The sequence below is a fragment of the Pteronotus mesoamericanus genome, unplaced genomic scaffold (genome assembly GCF_021234165.1).
Source record: "Pteronotus mesoamericanus isolate MK-2021 breed Mesoamerican mustached bat unplaced genomic scaffold, CSHL_Meso_final contig_73, whole genome shotgun sequence".
Taxonomy (NCBI): Eukaryota; Metazoa; Chordata; class Mammalia; order Chiroptera; family Mormoopidae; genus Pteronotus; species Pteronotus mesoamericanus.
In genome coordinates this window covers 32,433,253-32,456,451 of record NW_026555245.1, presented here as the reverse complement: position 1 = coordinate 32,456,451, position 23,199 = coordinate 32,433,253, and the positions used below count along the sequence as shown (strand labels likewise).

The following is a 23,199-nucleotide window of genomic DNA, read 5'->3' as shown; positions in this document are numbered from 1 at the left end:
AGATCAGGACATACAATCTGTGCACACTACCCACAAGTCCTTCCTGCGGCCTAACGGAGGATTATTGTCCTGTCCCAAGTGACAGCTCCAGCCGCTCTGCATGTCCCACTCAACTTGGCCCTTCCCCTGCACTGGCTTCCGCAGCAAAAAAAGAGCACTGAAGTTTTCCTGTTTGAACACTTTGTGTCCCTGTGGCCTCTTCGAGGACTGAAAAAATAGTTCACACACGTTTAGGTAAAGAGAAAATAGATTTTAATTATTCGTTTTAGAATATAACATTTTCCTCTTGGTTTCTAAAGGCTGTGTTTAGTTAACTATTTGAAAATAAAATGGTAGACACACCATCTTATTTTTTAAAAATATGAAATCTTATGTAATAAGAATACAGCATGTTAGTTGAATTTATTTAATAACATGAACTTTTCTTGGAATAATGTGCCATGCAAAATAGTTTCTTGTGGACAACTGAAGAAGAAAATTATACCAAATTTAAGAAAATTAGCAAAACCAAAGAAGAAGTAATGTTAACAAGTATCTATTAATGGAAAATTTCATCCAGGTATCTGGCCACAAATCACAGGAAAAGCTTGAAAATCGTTTTTTAAAACCTTAAAACTTTAAAAGCATATGAACTGTTTTCAAGTGCCATCATTATACACCAAAAATTGGGTAGATAAACTACGATTATTCAACTAGACACTATCAATTTTTAGAATCTTGTATAAACTTTTAAATCCTTTTAAACTTTTAAATAAGTACACCATGGCCCCAGGCACACCCTCCCTGGCGCCCTCCATCAGAGGCTGACTAGGACGGAGGTGGTGGGGGGCAGCACGAGACTCCCGCACCCCAACTCTCTGGATTGAGCAGGCCCTGGAGGGAAGAGCCCCAACCTCAGAGACTCGATAAAGTTTGCTTTGCCTTTTTAAAAATAAATAAGTAAGCAAGTAAGTAAATAAATAAACTTTTAAATTCCAAATGTTTATGTTGTGACTCTTCTTATGGATTGTTCAAAAGCATCTCTTATTGTTCTTCTAGAATTCTTATTTTCTTTTTTAACTCATTTACAATTAAGAGTAGACAGCTTAAGACACATTAGGTTGCTTATACCTGGTAAATGTTAAGTATTTGCAGAGTAAAAGGACTGATTATTGTAAAACTTCCCTCATATTTTTATTTTTAGTCTACTATATTTATTATGTCTATTATGTATTTATTCAATAAAATTAACAACAGCATTCAAGTACATGCTATGATATTCTGTAAGCTTTTTAAAAAAATCCTCACTGAAGGATACATTTATTGATTTGAGAGAGAGAGGAAGGGCAGGGGAGAGAGAGAGGGAGAGATAAACACCAACATGAGAGAGAAATATGGACTTGGGAGAGAATCGTATCATCGATTGCTTGACTCCCATATACACCCTGACTGGGGACCAGGGATCAGGGGCTGAACCTACAACCTAGGTATGTGCCCTGACCAGGAATCAAATTTGTGATCTTTCAGAGCACAATGCTCCAACCAACAGAGCCTACCAATCTACTGGCTCTGCAATCTATTTTAATGTTCAGCAATTGGTCATTTTAACTCAATGCTAATTCTGATTGGCTTTTATCCTAGGAGACATACAACGGACATATCCTCTTACATTCATATACAAATCAATCATGACATTTTCATTCAGAAAATGAATGAAACTGAATAAAACTGAAATGTTTCAGAAGAGGAGTCAGATGGTTAAAATATTCAGCAAATAAGGATGAGAATAATACACGTTGCTTTAAATTACTAGCTTCTCTCCCCAGGGGTGTCCAATTTTTGGCATCCCTGGGCCACACTTAAGAGTTGTCTTGGGCCACACATTAAATACACAAACACTAACAAAAACAAAACAACCTCATAATGTTTTAAGTAAATTTACAATTTTGTGTTGGGCAGCATTTATAGCCATCCTGGGCTGCATGCAGCCTGCAGGCCGCGGGTTGGACACCGTTATTAGGCTTATCCTAACCATGTCTATTTGGGGAACCTATATGGTTCATAAAATGACCATTCTTCCTGTTTTATAAATCCACCATTGAACATAAAGCTGTCCCCAAAGCAGCGAATCAATGTGCTATGTGTAGCTTGTGGCTGGCCCTGACTCACTGCTTTGCAACATGCACTTCTTCATCTTGTCATCTGGTAAATGGCAAAGCAAATATGTGTAGCTTTTTACTGGTCCTCAGATTCTGTGCATGAATGATTGGTCATTTTTCTATTGAAAACTGAAAATGCCACTTGGTAATTCAAAGCATTTCTATTATCAGAGACTCTGAAACAGTTAATGCATTTTATCTATTGCACAGACTCAGCTAGACTGACCACAAACTGATCTCTTCAAAATACAAAAGAAGAATGATTTATAAGAGACTGGAAACTGGAATTTGTTTACAAATGATATGACACAAACTTCAGACACATTCATTTCAAAGAGTATTGAATGCAAAGAGTCCAGTGCATGCAGCACAATCCCAGCTTCTCTGGAAGTGCCTAACCTGATCCTCATGGAAGAAACAAGACTGGTGCACATGAAGCAGTCAGAGCCTAGTTCCAGTCCATGTGTAAGGAAACAGCAGACTAATATTTTACATCTGCGGAGTGCTTTGCAGGTTATGGGGCAATCTCAACAGATACTGTCCGTCTTTGATCTCCATAGCCATTCTGTGAGATAGTCAGGGAAAGAACTAAGCTGTACCACTCTACATAGGAGTAAAAACTGAGGCCACTATGATTTCTGGTGCAAGCAAAACATCATAAAAAATGAAAAATTAATGGGAAACATATGAAAGCTATGTGAAAGAAAAACTACCCAATCTTAAACACCAAAGCATTTCATAAACACTTTAATATCCTCTCTTTTGCTTGTAGTAGTTGTCAATGCTATCATCAAAGATGTTAAGTGACTAGCCTAATATCACACAACTAGTTAAGTGCAACTATTTAGATTTGATCAAGACTCTCTATTATTAAGTCATCACTCTGTTACTCTTGCTCCCTTCCTTGGGAGGTTCGGGATTTGGATTTTCTGAACAACAAGAAAAAAGGAAGAAAATCACTTGTAGGATACCCTCATTGCAAAAGAATTGTTATTATGTAAATTATTATTAACTTACTAGAATTCTTCTCTAGTTTGGTTTGTCACTTTCTTAGGTGACACAATAACTGTTTAACTGCAGTGGTAAAGGAATTTAAAGGAGAAAAAAAATGATGTTTTTCCATCACTGACATTTTCTAGTCCCACAAGTACAATCCAGAAAGTTAATAAATAAGGTAACATGTATATATGCTAAATGTGAGAAGAGGCTAGCAGTGGCGTTCTAAGCACCTAAACAGAGGACTTTAGAATTTCTGAAAGTTGAAATGGAGGTGGTGAGAAGAATTAGTGAGTTAACCTAAACAAAATCATGTCAGAGCAAAAATAAAAGTAGATATTTTTAAGAAGGTAGGATATAATAAAAAACAAACAAGAAGCATTTCTTGTTTCCTTGGCAAATTTCTACAGGCAGCTTACTAAAGTAGTTTTGTGTTTAGTCTCACCCAACATGTCAGAAGATGAAGCTGGTAATAAGAATAATCACAGAGACTATGACCCTCAATGAATAGAAGTCTGATTCTTTTCCATTTTTGAAATGAAGAAAACAAAATACTGCAGGTGGCTTAGTCCATGGGGTCATGTTACAGATTATCTGAGTTACATACAACATAACTGAACAGACTTGCAACAAACATTCACATGAACCCACAAATGGAAAGTCATTGTAAACACAAATATTTGACCCTGGTGTAAAAAAAAAGATTAAACACATACTCTTGCATGCAAAGTAGGGTATATGTTATTCCACCACTTGCATTTTAAAAAATACACAGGCATGCACACACGCACTCATATAAATGGAGTATGTGCATGTGTGCGCGTGCATGCGCACGCGTGTAAGCATAAACCAATTCTGGAAAAATCCGTAAGTCACAGTCAATGGTGGTCATTTCCAAAATGCTAAACTGGGTGGCTGGGGGTCAACAGAGGAAAAGAAATACTCGCATTACATATTATTTGAACCCCTTAAATTTTGTGCTGTGGGATTGTATTACCTATTCAATGAATAAAATTGAAGTTAAAAAAAAAACTTAGAACCATGAGTTAGGAGAAAAAATGCACATAAAGTACTTAAAATGGTACCAAAGTAAGATTTATAATACAAGCTAAAAAATCTAGCCAAATTCTGTATTTTTATTTAATCCCAAACTGTAATGTTTCAAAATTTAATGAGGTGAGGTAGAAATCCAGTTTTATAGCTTAGAAATTATAAAAGCATGGGACACAAACATCCCTTGGTAAGATTTCACAAGGTCAAGAGAAAAATCATATAAGGGCAGACCTTGTACCTGCTTTTATGTATAGTCCTTGAACCTAATGTCATGTGTGTGTGTGTGTGTGTGTATGAATATATATATATTTATATATATATATATATATATATATATAAAATCCACTTCTTTATTAGTGCCTAGAAGAAAAAAGTTCCATGGTCTGCTGAAGTCTATCAAAGTCATGCCATAAATTAAATTGTATATAATATACAAATATATCAGAATGTTACCAGTCTTGAATATGCATGCTTCTACATCACTATTATCTGCACTGTGTTTAGAGGTAACAATTTTATACATATGTCAAAATTTTACAAACTCTTATGGCACAAAATTAGTACCATAAATGACTCAACCAAAAAAAAAAAAAAGATACTAAATCTAGCTTCATCTAGAAACATTTAACAGGCATCCTTAAGACACAGCCACTGTCCCAGCACTGAGAGGTGCAAAGGTGATGTGTATTCTGTCTTTGAGAGGAGTCCAGGAGAAAAATTGACCTTGGGGAGACCACGTGATGAGTGTGACGTTTGATATCAGGGTTTTTGTTTGTGATACAGTCCAAGGGAATGAACCACAGAATTTAATGGAAAACAGGGGTTGTTTGAGAAGAAAGCAAAGGAGCAAAGTAGTGAACAGGGACAAAGTAGCAGAGGTTAATCTTAAATTAACATTGAACGCTGTCATTCCTTAGGCTTAAGTAAGAACATGACTTTACCACTGGCAAAGTTCATCCCAAAGCTAAAATGCAGGAATCTCCATGATATTTCCCAGCATTGCAAGTTTTCAACTTGGAAGCTCATGTGGGGCTGGCAGAGTAATTTGTTAGAAACTTAAAACTGGCAGTTACATCTGCAATTTCTTTTGCTGAAATTGTTCTTGTAAAAGATTTATGAGAGACAAACATCCCTCCTTGGCTTATTCATGAAATAAAATGGTATAGAAATACAATAGATGTACAGACAAAAATGTTTTCATATAGTATCTGTGTGCATTCACAACATGAGGACAAAGCAAGTTCTCTGTTTCAGAAAGAATCAGTTAGACCCTTTTCATGGGTCAAAAGTGTGGGATTTTACATAGTTTTCCTCATGTGAGCCATGCCAGTATTTATATTATATCAGTGGAAGACCATTCATCCCCAAATCCTCATTTATAGTTCTTTTTATTGAAAAAAATATGTATGTTCACAGCATTCATAATGTTGGAGTATTACATTCTGAAATGTAACAAATGGCATGCATACCAATGAGATGTGGTATTTTCTCTTCAATGGCTAATCTTATGATTGAACAATGGCTAAAGTAAATAAGGCCATTATATTACTAAACAAAGATTCCCAGGGAGGCATTATGCCCATTTGGTCTCTTTTCTTTATAGAACTGTTATTTTCAGGCACCCAGAAGATAGATTCATCTGGCATCTAGAATTGGGGTAGATGGGGGTCTATCTTGATCTGTAATTAAGGTGATTATATTCAGACTGCTAATTGGGTAGAAACAAAAACATTATTCTGGATTACTGTTCTAAACATTCTTGTATTCTTTCACCTCTTCTTGCATTCATGTGCTCTTCTAACCATCCATTCTTCTCCCCGTCCATCCAAATATTTACTTAGATACTCCTACATACTGTACTCTGTATTGTATGCTAAAGACATAGTGATGCACAAGGAAGCAGGGTCCCTGCCCTCATAATTTATAGCCAAGTGAGGGAAGCAACGGAAAGCCACCATCCAGATGCCCATGCCTTCACAGTTGAGATAAATACTTTAGAGAAGAAATAGTGTAGGCAATAAAGATGGATAATGTGGGAATCTAAATAAGACTAGGGTTTCAAAGAAAATGACCTGCTTAAAAATGTGATATTAAAATTTAACCCTCAGTAGTGAGGGAGAATTGGCAGATGAAGGGTGGCTGGGAAGACCATTGGGATAAAAAGAACAACATCTGTGGAGGATCTGAGCTAAAGAGAAAGTCGTTGGGTTCAGCAGGTACCAGAGAATGTGGGTGGTGGTGAGGAGACCTGATTTTGAACTGGTATTAAATCACATAGGATCTATAGACCGTGGTCAGGCCACAATCAGATTTTCATTTTAAAAACATCACTCGAACTGATCTGTCAGGGAATAAGGTACTGAATTTGATTATATGATTTTCCCCTTGTTTTTAATACTTGAGTCACAAATACCCTTCATTTGGGGTAAGGAAATATGCAAGGCTACCTGCAGCTAACTTTTACTGAGTCTTCACAGACATTTAAGGAATATGCTTCTTAATGTCATGTTGGGAGAACAGAATGAGCTCTGCTCTTTTTAAAAAAAATGCATTTATTACTTTATACATGATGTTTGTAGAACCATTTCTTAGACTAACACCATATAACCAATTTCCCCAAAAAAATGACTTAGGGAAACAGTTTAGTCTCCATGTGGTACTTGGAGAAGGTTTCCCTTTATGGAGGGAAAAATCATCCCACTCAACACTGCACATCAGTTCCACACACAGGAAAACTAAATGGGAAAATGCAAAGTCTTTGGTCTGCAAGCTCTCAAAAATACTGCATTCTGGAGAAGCCACTGCCTACCTTCAGCTGGGGGGGCAGGGGGTGGGAGGGGAGGCTCCGCACTAATGGGTGTAAAAATTCCCCTGCATAAGGATGGTGTGAAGCCTTAGCTGGATGTTTCCAGATGCCCTTCAAAGCTGATCATCATGAGATACTCCTGGTAGATGAGAAGGAGAATCAGACATATTATAAAGTAATGGTATGTCTAGGTCAGGCTCCAGTCTTCAAAGAAGTACATATAGGAAGACTGATGAAAAGTGGAGAAGATGAACTAGAGAAAGGGCCAAGAAGAAGTGAAGGCAGAAATGTGAGCAGAAACCCAGAGGTGGTTCCTCTGTGGGGTCTAGAGAACATGCTAGATGAAATGCAGCAGGACCTTTCCCTGCTGTAGATCTACCTGGAGGGTCTCAGAGATTAGATGTGTGTTTTTACACTTAAGATTCCTCCTCTTGGCCAGCTATCATGCTCTGAACTGCTTGCCATGTTGAGATTTGTAGTTTTCAACTATCTAAGTCTCTTTTTATTGCCTCTTCTTTCCCTCCTTACCTCCCACAGAAATATACCTTGCCAACAAATAACCCAGCTCCCTGCACATTGTTTATAATGAGAACGTGTGAGGAAGTGCCAGCAGGTCATCATCCTCTGAAGGTGGAATCACTCATCTGCTTTCCACAGCCAGGCGGTGGGTAACATTAACCTCTGAGCTGCTGTAGGCAGCCCTGACGGAGCCAACACTGAAGAGTCAAGGACTTGAACTGAGGTCGCGTCCGGGCCATCACACACACACCATGAACCCAATCCTGCTTCCATATTCCTAACAGAAGACATTCACATTTCCTTGCTAAAAATTCCATCTCCATAGCAACATTTCATAACTTTTAAAAAAGTCTTATTCTTTTTTTTTTTTTTTTTAAGTGCAAGCGACTGCTTTATGGTATTGATATTTTAGGAGAAGAGCAAAGGAGAAAAAAAGGTGGTTTGTTTTTTTGTTTTTTATTTAGCTGAGAGAAAACAATGCTGCCCCTCCTCAATATTCAACAGTTCCTAAGGCCCCTTTCCCTTACAAGGTGAAATGTACAGCTGATTCTGGGAAAGGGCTTTTTCCAGGGTTACCTGCTTAATACCTCAGGCAGTAAAATTCTCAAAAAACATGCATGTTTCTATAGCAGCAATTCAGATTACTGGAAGTATTTTAAAACTCTTTAAGAACTAAACATAAAAAGGGGAAAAAAAGACTTTATTATAAAAACAACTAAACATGAATGCATAGGTATAATATCTGATTACTCTCACAAGGGCTTCAAGCTGATATTTGAATAACACACCCTGTCAGGATGGTGAAAGAATAACTTGGGCTTGTAAAACCTAGGAAATTTAAAACCAAACCCAGAGCTCCATCCTAATTTACCTCTTTACTCTCTTCTATCGTAAATATTCTAAGCTGCTAGAGGCATGTGTGGATTCATTGACTTTATGCGCTGCATGCTCTAAGACACAACACCCCACGACTGGGTGACGTTCAGGTGAAACACGCATCTAGGATGCCTTGTGGCTGTAACTTTGAAAGACTTTGCAGGATTTTAGAAGAAACCTGAGAAAAGCAAAAATCACTTTTGTCTTTGTACGTACATTAAGCATTTAATGTGTCGACATTCAAGTAGGTCTTAGGGGCTCATTTATAGTTTATAGAAGGGTTTTTAGACGAGCCTTTATAGTTTCCATGAGAAAATGTTAATCTATGAAAGCACAATGAGATTGACCCTACTTTTACACACTTCCTTTGACTGGGGTGTGGCCGCACTTAGCACATGCAGGAAAGGTAATACAAGTACAATGATTATAAACAAATGCTTTGAAAACAGAACCAATAAAAATGCCTGAGATAGTGAGGCCCAAAGCCTTAAATTTTACAACTCTGTCTGTAAGAATAGCTACATAACTGCTTTTATTAAACCAACTATAAATAGGTGCTAAGAAGAGCATTTTTTTCTACCTTAGGATTTTGGTTGAGATACCAAAAGTCTTGTCATTTTACCCTGCTTTTTAGCAAAACGGCACAATAGAGACCATTCACAGAATACACGGGACTGCATCTGAGCCCTGGCAAACAGAGAGACTGGGGGCCCCAGCGGACTCCATCCCACTGGGGAGTGGGGCTGCGGAGCCACACACCCGGCAATCCACTCTCTTCTCCCCCCGCAATGCCAGCAGGAACCAGGCACACGCCCTGAGGTCGAAATAAACCTCCTTCAGAACTTTGTAAGACGTTCCAAGCAACAATTGAACCAGCGTAATTACTTTTCCTATGGAAGGACTTGGTTTAAAAAAAAAAAGGCAGAAAAACTTCACATATTATAAATCAGTCCCACTCCCATGACCACCAGGACAATGTCAATTTCTAAGGTTTTTCTTAAACTGCCAAGCGTCTGGATACATATGGGACTATCTACATCATGAAAGGGATTTTAAAAAATGTCATCCGTGTGCACGCCACCCCAACTCTTTTACATAATAGCTGAAAGCCTATGGGTTAGTCAAAATCCCCTTATCTGTATGTTAGCTGAGACACTGTTCCTCCATTCCCAAGGTGGTTGGCATAATTCAATGAGAAAACATGGGTATGTAGCATATTGGCACCTAAAATATAAGAAAGACTCAATAAATATTAGTTCCACTCCCTAACACACATAAAGCACACATGTATACAATGAAATGTGGGAGACTATAACCCAAAATATTAAAAGGGAGTATCTCTTGGATATAGGATTGCATGTAATTTTATTCTTTGGGAATTTTCAGAGTTTCTCAATTATCCACAATGTGTATATGTATTTGTTTGTCTACATGTATACAGGGTACACATCTTATATAATAAAAATATGCTTATATAATAAAAATATAATAAAATATTAAAAAATAAAAATGTAAAAGATGTGTACATATAGTCAATATTATAATGACTATGAATGGGTACTAGACTTAGTGGAGTGATCACTTTGTAAGGCATATAAATGTCTAATAACTATGTTGTACTCCTGAAACTAATAAAATATTATATGTCAACTATAATTGAAATTAAAAAAAAAATGATGGGGACAAATAGTTTCTATTATAAATGTCTGTGTCCTTTTATATAGAGAGCTATACCTGCTACTTGTTTCAGGTGACATGCCATTGTTCACACTTTTAACACATTAGAACATGTCTCCAAAATGTCATAAATACTGAAGGCTGCACACCAACAGTTTAAGAAAAAACAAACAGATGCCTTAACTTCAAAAAACACTAACTGATAAATGTTATGGCTTAAAAAATGAAGACCAGAGTAACCAGAGTCTTGCCCATGTTTTATACTTGAAGCCTGCTCAGAGCCAGTACATTGTAAGTGCTCAGTAAATATTTGTTCAAAGAACTGATAAATGGATGCAGCTTGAGAATGATGGATAATCATAATGGCTTTCATGGTTTCTGTTGTGTTGTGTTTTTTTCTTGTTAACAAAAAGACTTGGACATGCAATGCTCAAAGAAATATATTCAGAATGAGTCAAGAATGGTTGAGAATTAAGGTGGAGTATGTTATATGATTACTATAACATACAAGTTTTCATGAAATCGGAAAATGCCCCTTGTTTTTAAAAATTAAGACAGTGTCACATGAAACATATTGAACCAATTTCCTTATAATTTATGGGAATTAATTTATCTCTTCACTGTGAAGGAGCATGACAAATTTTAATTCCCAAAAGGACATTTTTGAGACAAAAGAAGTACAATATAAGGAGCAATGAAGTAGATGCCTCCTCCCTCTCCTGCCCTCTTCATCTCACAGTAAGATCGAGGATAAAATGCAGAGCAAGGACTGTACCTGTCAGAGAAGTGCTTACCCCAGGTGCAACCGCCCCATCGGAAACACCCTCCACGAAGGCGAGTCTGCACACTCAGGCAGCAAATCCAAGAAGTCTGCGATCCCATTTTCACTCAGAAGGGTAAGAACAGAAAAGCATATTTGGTGTTTCCTTAGTTTTATAGTTTTGATTTTGACCAAGTAGCACTAAGGTAAAAATCAAAGCAATAATAAGTTTTATTAAAGCTTACTCAAAAAAGGTTGGAAAAACAGAAGGGGTATTGCTTGCAGAAGGAAAAACCATTTCTCAATTAGAAACCCATGTTCAAACCTATTAGCTCCTTAAAAGGTAGCCATAACAGAGCTATAAAGGTTTTATTTTGATTTGTGCTAATTCTAATAGTTTTCAAAATATACAGAGGATTTCCTGCTCTGACTTCCAAAAAGACACACACCCTACTCCCCTGGCCTCAGTACAAAATATGACTGGGTTAACTAGGAAACTATATAAAACAGATCCCTCAAAAGGTTAACTAAAACAAATAATGATGACAATGATAATGCTAGTTCAGTTTCCACTGTGAAAACTGCTTTATGTAATCATCCTTAATCCTCAGGACAACATGATAAAGAGGTATTACCAGCCTCACGTTTTACCTAAAGCAACAGGAGCACAGAGAATGCAGGTAGCCTCATCAGCGTCACAGAGCTGTGAGCGCAGAACCAGAACCAGAACCACAAGCCTAAGCCAGACATCTCTGACCCCAAATGTCTTAATACCAGCAGATTCTTCTGCACTTGGGGGCTTCGCACATACCAGGACCTCGGCGTGGAACATTCTGCTCCCATCTCTCCACTAGGCCAGTTCTTACACATCCATTAAAGTTCAGCTCAAACACCACTGCCTCAGAATAGCTTTACCTGCCCACCCCACCTAAGGAAAGTACCTCATTATTCTCCGGCTCAGCATCTTATTCTTTTCCTTCAGGACATTTAGCTCCATGCAAAAAATGTATTCATTTGGGGGCTTATGTATTTAATGCCTGCTTTCTGATCTAGACCATAAGCTCCAGACAAGCAAGAACCACGTCTACAAAGGTAATTGTTAAATAAATATTTGTTGACTGACTCACAAGCTGAAACCAATAAGCATAACAATGATTTTCAAAAGATGGAGGTAAAGAGCTACTGACACTTGCACTCTGCCAGTTCCACACACAGGAGCTTTATTTTAGTTCGTCTGTTTGCATATTGAACTATCTCATAAGATGGTAAGACAAAGCGTTGTTAAAAGAAAAATTTGGGAATGACTGTATTATTATTTTCTGTTTTGGCACAATCCCTGTATATTTATTATTTTCCAATACCTTACATTTTTAGTAGCTTCACTAACATAGCAATGTCCAGTTAACATATCATATAATTCACCACTTTAAATTGTGCAATTAGCTTTTAGTACATTCACAGAAGTGTGCAATGATCACTATTATCATTGTGATAATATCATATATTGAGAATATGTTTATCAACCAGCTCTCCCCTCCCAAAAAAATTACTATTAGCACTCACCCTGAATTCCCACTCCACACTAAGCAACCACTGAACTACCTGTGTCTCTATGGATTTGCCTGCCCCATCAGACAATATGGGGTCTTTTTTAAGTGGCATCTTTCACTTAGCATAATAGTACTATTCTATATATTTTTCCAAGATCAACAGACATAGACAACCAATGAGATAGGAGAAAATCTGCTTAGGTCTCCCGGTATCTGTTTAAACAAAAAAAGATATAATAAGCAAATCAACAGGGAGAGGAACAAAATAGCTGTCTTAGAATATGGATGTGAATCAAATTCTGACAAAGTCACTTGTCTTTCCAAAATCTTCAGACAAGAAAGTCTTCTCATCTATTTTATTTCTGCCATTTCTGCCATACTATATTAATAGTGATTTGATAGGCATGTGCCATTTAAATAGAAATGCAAAAAATGAAAAGCCTAAATATGTTTGAAGAATGCCCACTTAACCCAGGAGCTCCCTGTATAAAAAAAATTAATAAAAACTCTGTTGTCTATCTCATTCCATCTTTCCCACTCTCCAGGGAGAACCTAATTCTAAGCCTAAAGCCATGCAGCCCAGCAGGACACCTGCCACTGAAATGGTCCCTTGAGATCTACCCCAAGTAACATCAGACATTCCAAGTATTCTTTCCTTTTCCTTCATTAACAATCCCCTCCCATGAGGTCCATCAGCTTCCAGCCTAAAGTAACACAGTAAATGATGACTAGTCTTTACCGTCTGGATATTTTAAGTAGTAAAGTAATTTCACTTATTAAAATGAATTCTAAAAACACTAATGTAAAGTTCCAGTGTGTCAAACGGAAATGTCACATCACATTTGATGCACAATGGCCATATTACCAACAAGAATTTCCTTGTTTTACTAACACAAGCTTTTTGACATGGAAATATGGCACCCCCGTTGTTTTGCCATGATGACGCAGCCCTCACCTCCTACTCACCCCCTCATACTGAGGTGAGTTGGGTTTCCAACCTGTGCCACCTGCAGTAATGTCACTTCAGGTGTTCCTGTGGGCCTAGATAAGAGTCATACATCACAAAAAGTTTGTACCAATATAATCAGTAAATGATAATATCAATTAAATCAGTAATATAAAACAGCTAAAAAATAAAACAAAAATAAGTAAAATCAGCCTGAAAATCAGCACTTAAATAGATTTACAAAAGTCTAGGCTTACCAGAGCATTTTTTTTGCAACAATCTTATTTAGGGAAAACATATTTCAACTTCAATGTTATTTTACAGAAGGCTTAGTTTTTATGGAATAAGGAGATCCTTCCAATATGGAAACAGCTATACCAATTTAGAGATTTTTTTTTCATCTAAATTGATGCTAGAATCCTTTAGATAATAATGGAATTATCTTTTATTCTTCTCATATTAGAATTTTTATTAAAAAGTCACTTTTGGAAGCTGACATTTACTGACTTCCAGCCCAAGTATTTAATAATTAGATACGGACATAAGAAAACTCAAGTGAAGTAGTAGTTTACGTGTCTCCATAACTGCTTTTAGAAAGGATTACCCACTTACCAGAAAATTTAAAAGTAAACTTAAGGAAAGTATGTGTTATATTAAAATCTAGTAATGAAAGGTTAAGAGACCATATCTTTAATTTTAATCATTTAAACAGGGTATTTTATGTCTTCTATATAATGAGATCTTAACATCAATTTAATTTTTAGTCAATGTCATATTAGGTTGTGAGAAAAACTCAAACACTATCTAAACATTTCCATTAGATGATTAAATTTTGAGGGAGGCTATGTAAATATAGATAATATATATCCATTGCACTTCTTTTAGCTGCAACTGACAGAAGCTCCCAACTCAAATGCCTTGCAAAATAAAGATGTTTTTTCCTAAAGAATAAGAAGTATGAGAATAAGAGGCTTCAGGTAGAGCACCATCAGGACTCAATGCTGTTTTTTTCTGACTCTTGGCTCTGCCCTTCTCCATAGAGCGGCTTTATCATCGCCACATGGTCCTAAAGTGGCTGTATAATTCCAATCATTATATATACACATACCAGTGTCCAAAGAAAGAGGAGGGGCTGTCTTTACCATCTGTTACTTTTTAAGAGCAATAAAACCTTTTCTAGAAAACTCCAAACTTTCCACTCATCAGCTAGAATTGTGACAAATTCCCATGATGAAAATGATGACCAGTACAAGCTGAAACTTATCACTGGCCACTACCATTAATTTTAACGATATTTTGAAATAGGGTCCTGAAGATATAATTAAGTTAAGGATCTTGAGACAAGATCATCCTAATGTCCGAATGTCCTTGTGATAGAACAAAGTGGGAAAGCAGAGACTTAGATACGGTGAGTGAGGAAGGAAGCAGAGAATAAAGTAACACAGCTGCAAGCCAAGGGGCACCGAAGATTGCCAGCAACTACCAGAAGCTAAAAGAGAGACATGGAATGGGTTCTCCCTCAAGAAGGAACCAATCCTGCCAGCAATTTGATCCTGGACTTCTGGACTCCTGAACTGTGAGAGAATAAAATTCCATTACTTTAAGCCACCCGGCTCGGGGTACTCTGCTACAGTAGTCCTAGAAACTGACACATAAGATCAAGCGTCGGGGCTGGGCTAGCCTTTCTGAAGAACATGCTGGCATGGAAGACAGTAGGTGTGTGATCAAAGCTGGTAAGGAAGGAGGTGGGCAACTTAGGATGTCTGCTATAGACACCTTCCTGTTTTTCAAACAGAAATTTTCATTCCTAATACCCCTTTTCAAAATAAATATTGTATTTTAATATTGTTTTAGATTTACAGAAAATTGTGAAGATAGTACACAAAGAGTTCCCATATATGCCATATTGAATTTCTCCTATTATTAACATAATACATTAATGTTACAATTAATGGATCAACAGCTATATATTATTATTTTCTGTTGTCCATAGTTTATTCAGATTTCCTTAGTTTTTACCTCATATCTTTTTTTCTGTCCCAGTAAACAATAGTTATATTGGAAATTCGCCCATTTTTTAATCCCTTTGTAAAATGAAGAAGCATAGTTATAAAAATTATCATGATGTTTGTGTATTCATACATTTTTATATAAAAGAAACAGGCAGAATGGGATCACAAAAAGAATGTGCACAGTACAACTAAACAAAAAGTGGGTGGATGTGAAAACAAACTTTTGTTCCAAGAGTAACACAAAGAGAAGAGCTTTAATGCCCTAGTAAATACCATAGTACAACAGAATAATCATTATAAGAGCAGCCACATTTCTAAATTAAAAAATTCTAACAACTCTTCCAAGATAGTGATGCTATGAGCATGATGTTTACTCCACGTTCCCAAATGGAGCAATTCTAACAATTATGTGTTCAACACTCTGTTCTTCTTGCCACATTTCTCTTGCTGATGTCATCTTCTCTTGGGGCTTCAAGTCTGACCTCTGGTTAAGGACTCACATCTTTATCTTCATTCCCTATCCTGCACACTCTTCCTACTGCCTGCTGGATGCTTCCTCTTGGAAATCAACAATCTAAAAACTGAACTCATCTTTTTCCCCAAATCAAGTAGAGAAGGGAAATATTTCTTTATTAGTATTGTAATATTGAACATTAGACCTCAAAGTTGTTTTTCATTCCCCTTTGCCTACATCCCACATCTGATTATATACTGGTATGCAATTTTAAGTTTCCTAGTCCAGCTGGATTCAGTTGGTAGTTTTCAAGAAATTAGGACACTAGCCCCACAGTCCCACCTGTACCTTCAAGACATGAGCTAACCAATGCTCCCTGCTCAGAGGCCCAAGTTTCTGCACCACAAGTCCAATTCTCTAATCTCCAAAGTTTAATAATTCTGATCCTTTTCCTCTATTTCCAAAGCCCTAGGGTAGCAGCTGCTTCCTGCAGTCCATACCTTTTGCTACCTTAAAGCAGGGTGTCTCCACCTGAGCACTATTGACATTTTACCTGGATACCTGTATTTTGCCATGTATAATGGTGTATAATGCACACCTACATATTTATGCCTAAACTTTCAGGAAAAAAAAATCTATTGCTTTAATTTTGTAATTCAATTTTATTTATTTATTTATATTCAGATACTTGTCTTTTTGTATTATAACAGAATTTTAGCATTTATTTTTGAACATATAGGTATTGTTATTGCTTTTTAGAGTTACTCTTTTAATGCATAAGCATAAATAAAAGAATTAAAAACATTTCTATAGATACAGAATTAGTATTTTTTCCTTAAAAATTTGGGCAAAAAATGTGGACATTATACAAAGAAAAATACAGTAGTTCTTTGATATTGAGGGGTTTTTTGTTTTGTTTTGTTTTGTTTGTTTAAGATGTGGAGCAGCATTCCAGTCCTGTACCCACTGGATGCCAATAACTCTTCTCCACAGGTTCCCCATAACCTGGAAGACATGTCTTAGGGGAGAAGGGTGGGGTGTAAATCATGCTGGGTGGAGAACCACTATTTGAGACTTTACCTTTTACCTATTTTGTTGCCTGTTTAATAATTTTGTACCTACTTACCACTTCTTATATGAAATTCTCTCAAGTAATTGGGGTAGTTTCAGTCTTATGACTGGGCCCCCACAGACATTCTATAATAACATCTCCTGCATTTGTTCCTGTACTTTTACTTTCACCCTTGTCAGTTTGACCTAATGGTAATGATCGCATGTAGTCAGCTCCTCGGCCATTTCTCTGCCTTCCATTTCTACAACCCATCTTAACCCCAAAATATACCCCTCATCTAACTGTCATCCAGTTGTCTTTGACAGCTGACATTGTACAGAAGAAAACCCAACTTTTTAATTGGCCTTGAAAGAACCCCAGGACTCAAAGAATTTTCCTGCTATTCCAAAGATGTTACTCTAGCTCTGTATTCTTCAGCAAATTGATTATCTTCTCTGAGCCTCAGTCTTCTCTCTAAAAAATGACTGCTAACTTGTAAGTTGTTGTAAGATTAGATATAATGTAAGTAATATAGCAGGTGCAGGTCACAATGGTAGATCCTACTGCTATTGTTAGTCTTCATCATTATATATATCAATAGCTAAGTATAAAAAATAGAGGTTCGATAAATTTTATTTCCTATGGCAGACACTACAGTTCTTTTTTCTAACATATAACTTTTAGCTGGGCACATGATCACCCAGCTAAAAACTACATCTCTTAGCCTCCCTTGCAGCAAGATAAAATCATGTTCCTAGGTTTTAGTCAATGGGATGAAAATAAAAGTGATAGTGCAACTTTTGGGACTGGTTCTTAACAGGAAAGAGATTGACTGACTTTTTTTTTCCTTCCTGCCGAGTGAGGTGTGCAAATGATGACCAGAACAAGAACAGCTGTCTTGAACCACTAGATGGAAGTCATTCCTTGAAGGTTGCATTGAGTTGGCCAAAAAGTTCTTTTGGTTTTTTTCCATAATATGGCTCTAGTAGTTCTTAGCTATCTTTAACTTCACTCAGAACAATTTTGTGAGATTATATTGTGACAGCTGTCATATCAGTGTGCATTTTTTTAAAAAACTTATCAAAATTGGTGAATTTTTGTGTAGCCACTTTAATATTGAAGATGGAAGAAAGTATGCAACAGTTTTAGCATATTATGCTTTATTATTTAAAGAAAGGTAAACATGCAACTGAAACACGCACACAAAAAGATTTATGCAGTATATGGAGAAGGTGCTAGAGACATGGAATGTGTCAAAAGTGGTTTATAAAGTTCCGTGTTTGTGATTTCTCACTAGACAATGCTTCATGGTCAGGTAGACCAGTTGAAGTTGATAATAATCAAATTGAGACATTAATTGAGAACAATCAATGTTCTGCCATGTAAGGGATAGCCAGCATACTCAAAATATCCAAATCAATACTTACTGGTGAAAATGAAAAATGTGACTTTTATTTTCTGGAAAAAACTCAATGGCCAACCCAATAGATCAACAAGACAGAAAAAGCTGTGTCCCTCAAGATTGTGGGGTCACCACAGAAGTCTAAAACCATCTAACTGACTTTTATGTAAGACATAAATAAATCAGTATCTCATTTAAGCCCCTATTGTTTGAGTCTCATCATTATAGCAGCCAAACATGTATCTTACTTAGCTCGTCTATTTCCTTTATGATGTGCACCTCCCATAATTTAACCTCACCTTGCCATTTCCTTAAAAATCTTTTGTGGTTAGTTTTGTTTGATGGATTTAAGCACTAAGAAAGAATTATCCAGGAATCCTCACTCAAGAACAAGATGGTTCTCTCCACAATGGCCATTAGGTATTAGTACCTCCTTAACTACAGATGGCTTCCCCAATGACCCCTTTTTCTTTTTCTCTTCTCTTTAGCACATAGGGACTTCTTTGTCTCTAAAATTATTGACTGAGATGGAAATGTTAACATATTTGAACTTAACTATATTGACATCAAACAGAAAGTAAAGGTGACAGCCAAATGTCAGGACTTAGAGTAGCAAAGAACCATGTGACTTGAAAAAAAAAAAAAGATTCAAGATTTTAGAAAAAGGCAGAGAGCCTGATCCTGGAAAATGATGACTACAATGTATGAGGGTAAAATAGAGTTAAAATCACTCTTAAAAGCTACAACCTATCACTACACGTGAGAGTTTCTATGGAAGGGCAATGCTTTTGTATTTGGGCAATGAAATTCCCTCTGGACTTAACCATTCATCTAATTTAATAAGCATTCATTGATCATGAATGGGTATCTTTGTGGACCGACAAAGCAAAATGCCAAGTTTTCGTCAAAACCATCTCTGCAGATTTTTCCTTTCTTGCTGAATTTGCCTAGAGTCAGCAAAAGAAGGCAAAATCGCTTTCTTTGTGCTAAGGCTTCAGAGCTATACTCTTTGGTGCCCCATTCATTTATGCCAACTCTAACTGCTGATTTAAGAAATACTTGACAAGTAGTAGAATACCCTACCACATCAGAATACATTTAGCAAGAGAATAAATCTTGCAATTCTCAAACTACATATACTCAGTTGTGACACAGTCCAACTTTCTGGCAAGTGACACTTCTAACATGAAAAAAATATTAAATTCAGAGCAAATAAAGACTCACAGTACTTTAGCGCCCTTCGGATATAACCCCCTTTCTTTGCTGATGAGGTCCACAGAGCCTCTGCGACTACAGGGACTTACCCTAAGGTACTGTCCGCCAGCAGAATGAAGAGCCCGCGGGCGAACCCAGCATCCCATGTCACCACAGGGCTTACCTCCGCTCCCCTCTGCTTTACATTCGAGATCAAGAAGAAATGTAATGAGTAAAAATGAGTTGGAATCTTTTGAATTAGTCACAATTTGGCAATTGGAAAAAGAATAAAACTTTCTAATGTTGCATAGTTGAGGAAAGCCACACTTTGCAGAGGGAAAGGCCTTGAAATGTGAGCCATTCAATCTCTTCCAGGCATAACTCTGCTAATAACTCTCTGTGTTGACTTAGATCAATTCAAATAATGTACAGTGAAGGGATGGAATACTATTCTTAAAGGCCTTTTAACATGCTCTGGTTCTACAGTTCTAGAATTGGGAGAAAGATTACCAAACACCCTGACTTGGCTTGCAGCTTGAACTCAAATATATCCATCTTTCCTGTCTTCTAATTTTTCACTACTTCATAATAAGATGCTAAAGAGAGAGGTGTAGGAATTAAAAAGCCAATACAATTAGCTGAATCAATTATCAATATTGCCCTCCACCTTAAACTTCCTGAATCAAAACATAGATCAAAAGCTATAAAGCCTAGTCCTAATCCTCTAGCTTAGACCATCTCCTTAAGGAAAATGACTAAACCATCCTGCCACCTGGTTTAGTACTTGTTTCATAGAGAACCACAAACTTCCCTGCCTCTGGGTCTTTGCTCAATACCCTCTTCATTTCCATCAACTTAAGTCCTGTTATTTCCTTCGAGGCCCAACTTGAGCCCCCGCTACTCCACTAGCATCTGCCTGGTCCTTGCAACCATCTGTTTGTTTGGTCCTTAGCCACCTGGCACTTGGTCTTGGTGAATGCCCTCTGTCCCAAGCCAGATCAAAGTCCACTCTCTACAGGAAATGACAGACCTATTTTTATACCTTGTCCAATAGCCTACACATAGCAGGTGTCTAATAAATATTTGTTGTTGATCATGACGATAACAATGGTTCCCAAGGGTGACAAATTGAGGAAATAATAGGAAGTTATTGGGTGGGAGGAAGCACATACATGAAGATAGGCATCACAGAGTTGTAAAAATTCACTAGAAGCTGGATGGAGGGGGAAGGAGGAAGATGAGAATTAGGTTACTTAGTATTGGTGCCAGTAAAATTGGTGCCAGTATCAGTGCCAGTAAATTGTGTTCCTTTCTTATCTATCATACTGTAAAATTCAGGATGATTAACTGAAATCTGGAATTATTCTTATATATCCAAATTATCGTTTGCTTGCTCTAGCACAGGAGGCAAAATAACATGAATTGTCTGGTCTAGAAAGTCTCTCTGGTTCTAAATAGCCCCAAAATCTATACATTTTCTTTTAGAAGGAGCTCAACTACTTTCCTAAGGTAGTTTTTTTTTTTTTTTCCCCATCTAACCAAAGTGTAGCAACTTGAGAGTATTCTGACCTAGAAGTTCCTAATCTTGATTGATTAAAAAACACCTTAGAAGCACTTAAAAACATACAGGAGTCCCACTGAGAGGTTGGATACAGCCTTCCTTGGCAGGGGGAGGAGGCATGTGAATATGTGCTAGCTGAAGTGTCCCAGGTAAGTCTGATACATGACATGTTTGAAAAAGCCTGGCCAATATGATAAGTCTCAGCCTCTCAAGTTGTCTAGACTGGAAAAGTCCTTGTTTCATGACTTTCTTTTTTCCTATTGTTGCTACACACAAGGACTTCTCTATTAATTACCCATCTATGAACATTGGCTTCAATCACTCCTTACCACAAAACAGTTACATGAGTATCCTGTTTGGGGGTTGTTTTTTTTCCTGATTAGCAGATTTTTAAGGTTAAGGAGATCTTGACCACCATAAACTTGGAAAGATATCACCTCACAATCTCATCCTTGTGTATTACACATTAGCCATAACTTAAATTGACTTTTAAAGGATTTCTTATTGGTCATATCTTTGGCAACTAAGTAGGAGTTATAGCTCCACCCTCTTACTAGTCTAATCTCTTCAAAACATAACTTCCAGAAAGAAACACAAAGTAAATTAGGGCTGCAACAGTGAACCATTGGGGTTCTAAGAGCTTTCTGTGGTAACTGTGATATAATCCTAACTACATACAGGCAGCATAGTAATGATGGAAAGACGTGCTTTGTTATCAAGCAGATCTGGTTTCAGGTACCACGTAATTTGTGATGATATTGGACAAGTGACTTGACCTCTCAACCCCTCATGCCTTTTATCTAGAAAATAGATCATTTTAACTCATCTTAGAGAGTTTTCATGAGGATTAGTAAGTAGGTCCATGAAAAGTTGCTGGCACACAATGAACACTCAGTAAACATTATTTTTTAGATTTCTCTGTCAGAAATGTATTGATTCTGCTAAGTTTAACAGAATGAGAATTCTAATGTTTTTAGTATTTGCTATATAAAGCAATTTTCCTTAAATCAACAAAGGCAGACTTCTGCCTATGAACTGTAAGTATTTCTATGATTTGTAATTTGTATATTACTTTATGGTTTTATTTATTTGGTACCTCCAATATTTGTGGAAAAATAAACTCCAATTTCTTGCTATTTGCAAGGTTTGGTGTTTTGGGTTTTTTTTGTAATTGCAATTCACTTAAAGCTTTAAAGGTAAAAAAAAGGACATTTTGTGTATTAAATAATTTGAACAAAGACTGTGCTAAACTGATTTTAAACAAAATACTCAGTTACACAAAAATTTCAATGTGATTATAGGATGCTAAAGTTGATATGCAAAGAGGTTCTTTAAAGTTTCAAACATTCCTAAATTCTGATTTATGGGCAGCAAAGAGAAAAAGCATGTAGTACCATGCTAAAATGTTTTGTTCTGTTTTTATATTTAACATTACTTGACTATGTATACCAGCTATTCTAACTCTGTAAGTACAAAATATTTATATATTTTAAAAGTTACAATTTTCATATCAATTGGTAGACTACAACAACTAGTAGAACATCAGCTTGTTTGGACATAATTACAAACTATAAAAACACCCAACGAATTCCAAGTTATTTTTGCTCCATAGGCTTCCGATTTTACCAAGGCCACTTTGAGGATGAGTCAGCCCTCTAGCAACATGCGTAACTATATTATAGTGGGAAGAATAATTTCATCACTATGTTTATATTTTTAACTGAATCTACAACAATATTTACAATACTGTAAAGTGTTTCATCTTCAACAGAATGAACTTCCAAATATTACTTCTATTCCACAAGTTACTTGAAAATAATCAAACCATTACTGGAATTAGCTAAATTGATATTTTTCTATTTGAAGTAGCTGATGATATTGATATAAAATTTGCACCATTTAGTATTTGCAAAATTCTTCTCCTGCTGATGGAATTAACATATTATCAACTCACTTTGCTTTACTTTTTGCACAGAGAAATTGGAAATAAATGAGCTAAATTAATTCAGGAAAACAGCCGTTTATTCTAATGAAAGTGCAGGCTTCACAGGCGGATGATAAAAGCACTTTTCGCAGCTGTATGTGCTAAATCTTCTTAACTAATAGTTTCTGAAATAGCTTCTGATGCTCCTTGAGCAAATCTGTGTCTTTAATTTTCATGTGGTTACTGATATCACTACAGCCCCTCTAGTGGATAGTACTTG

General features: G+C 36.6%; 1 protein-coding gene across 1 annotated transcript in view; it reads right to left on the bottom strand.

Annotated features, from left to right (window-relative positions):
• The window catches only part of ADAMTSL1 (ADAMTS like 1), an 890,629-nt gene that overhangs the window by 763,254 nt on the left and 104,176 nt on the right, over window positions 1-23,199 (bottom strand). The window lies entirely within an intron of this gene.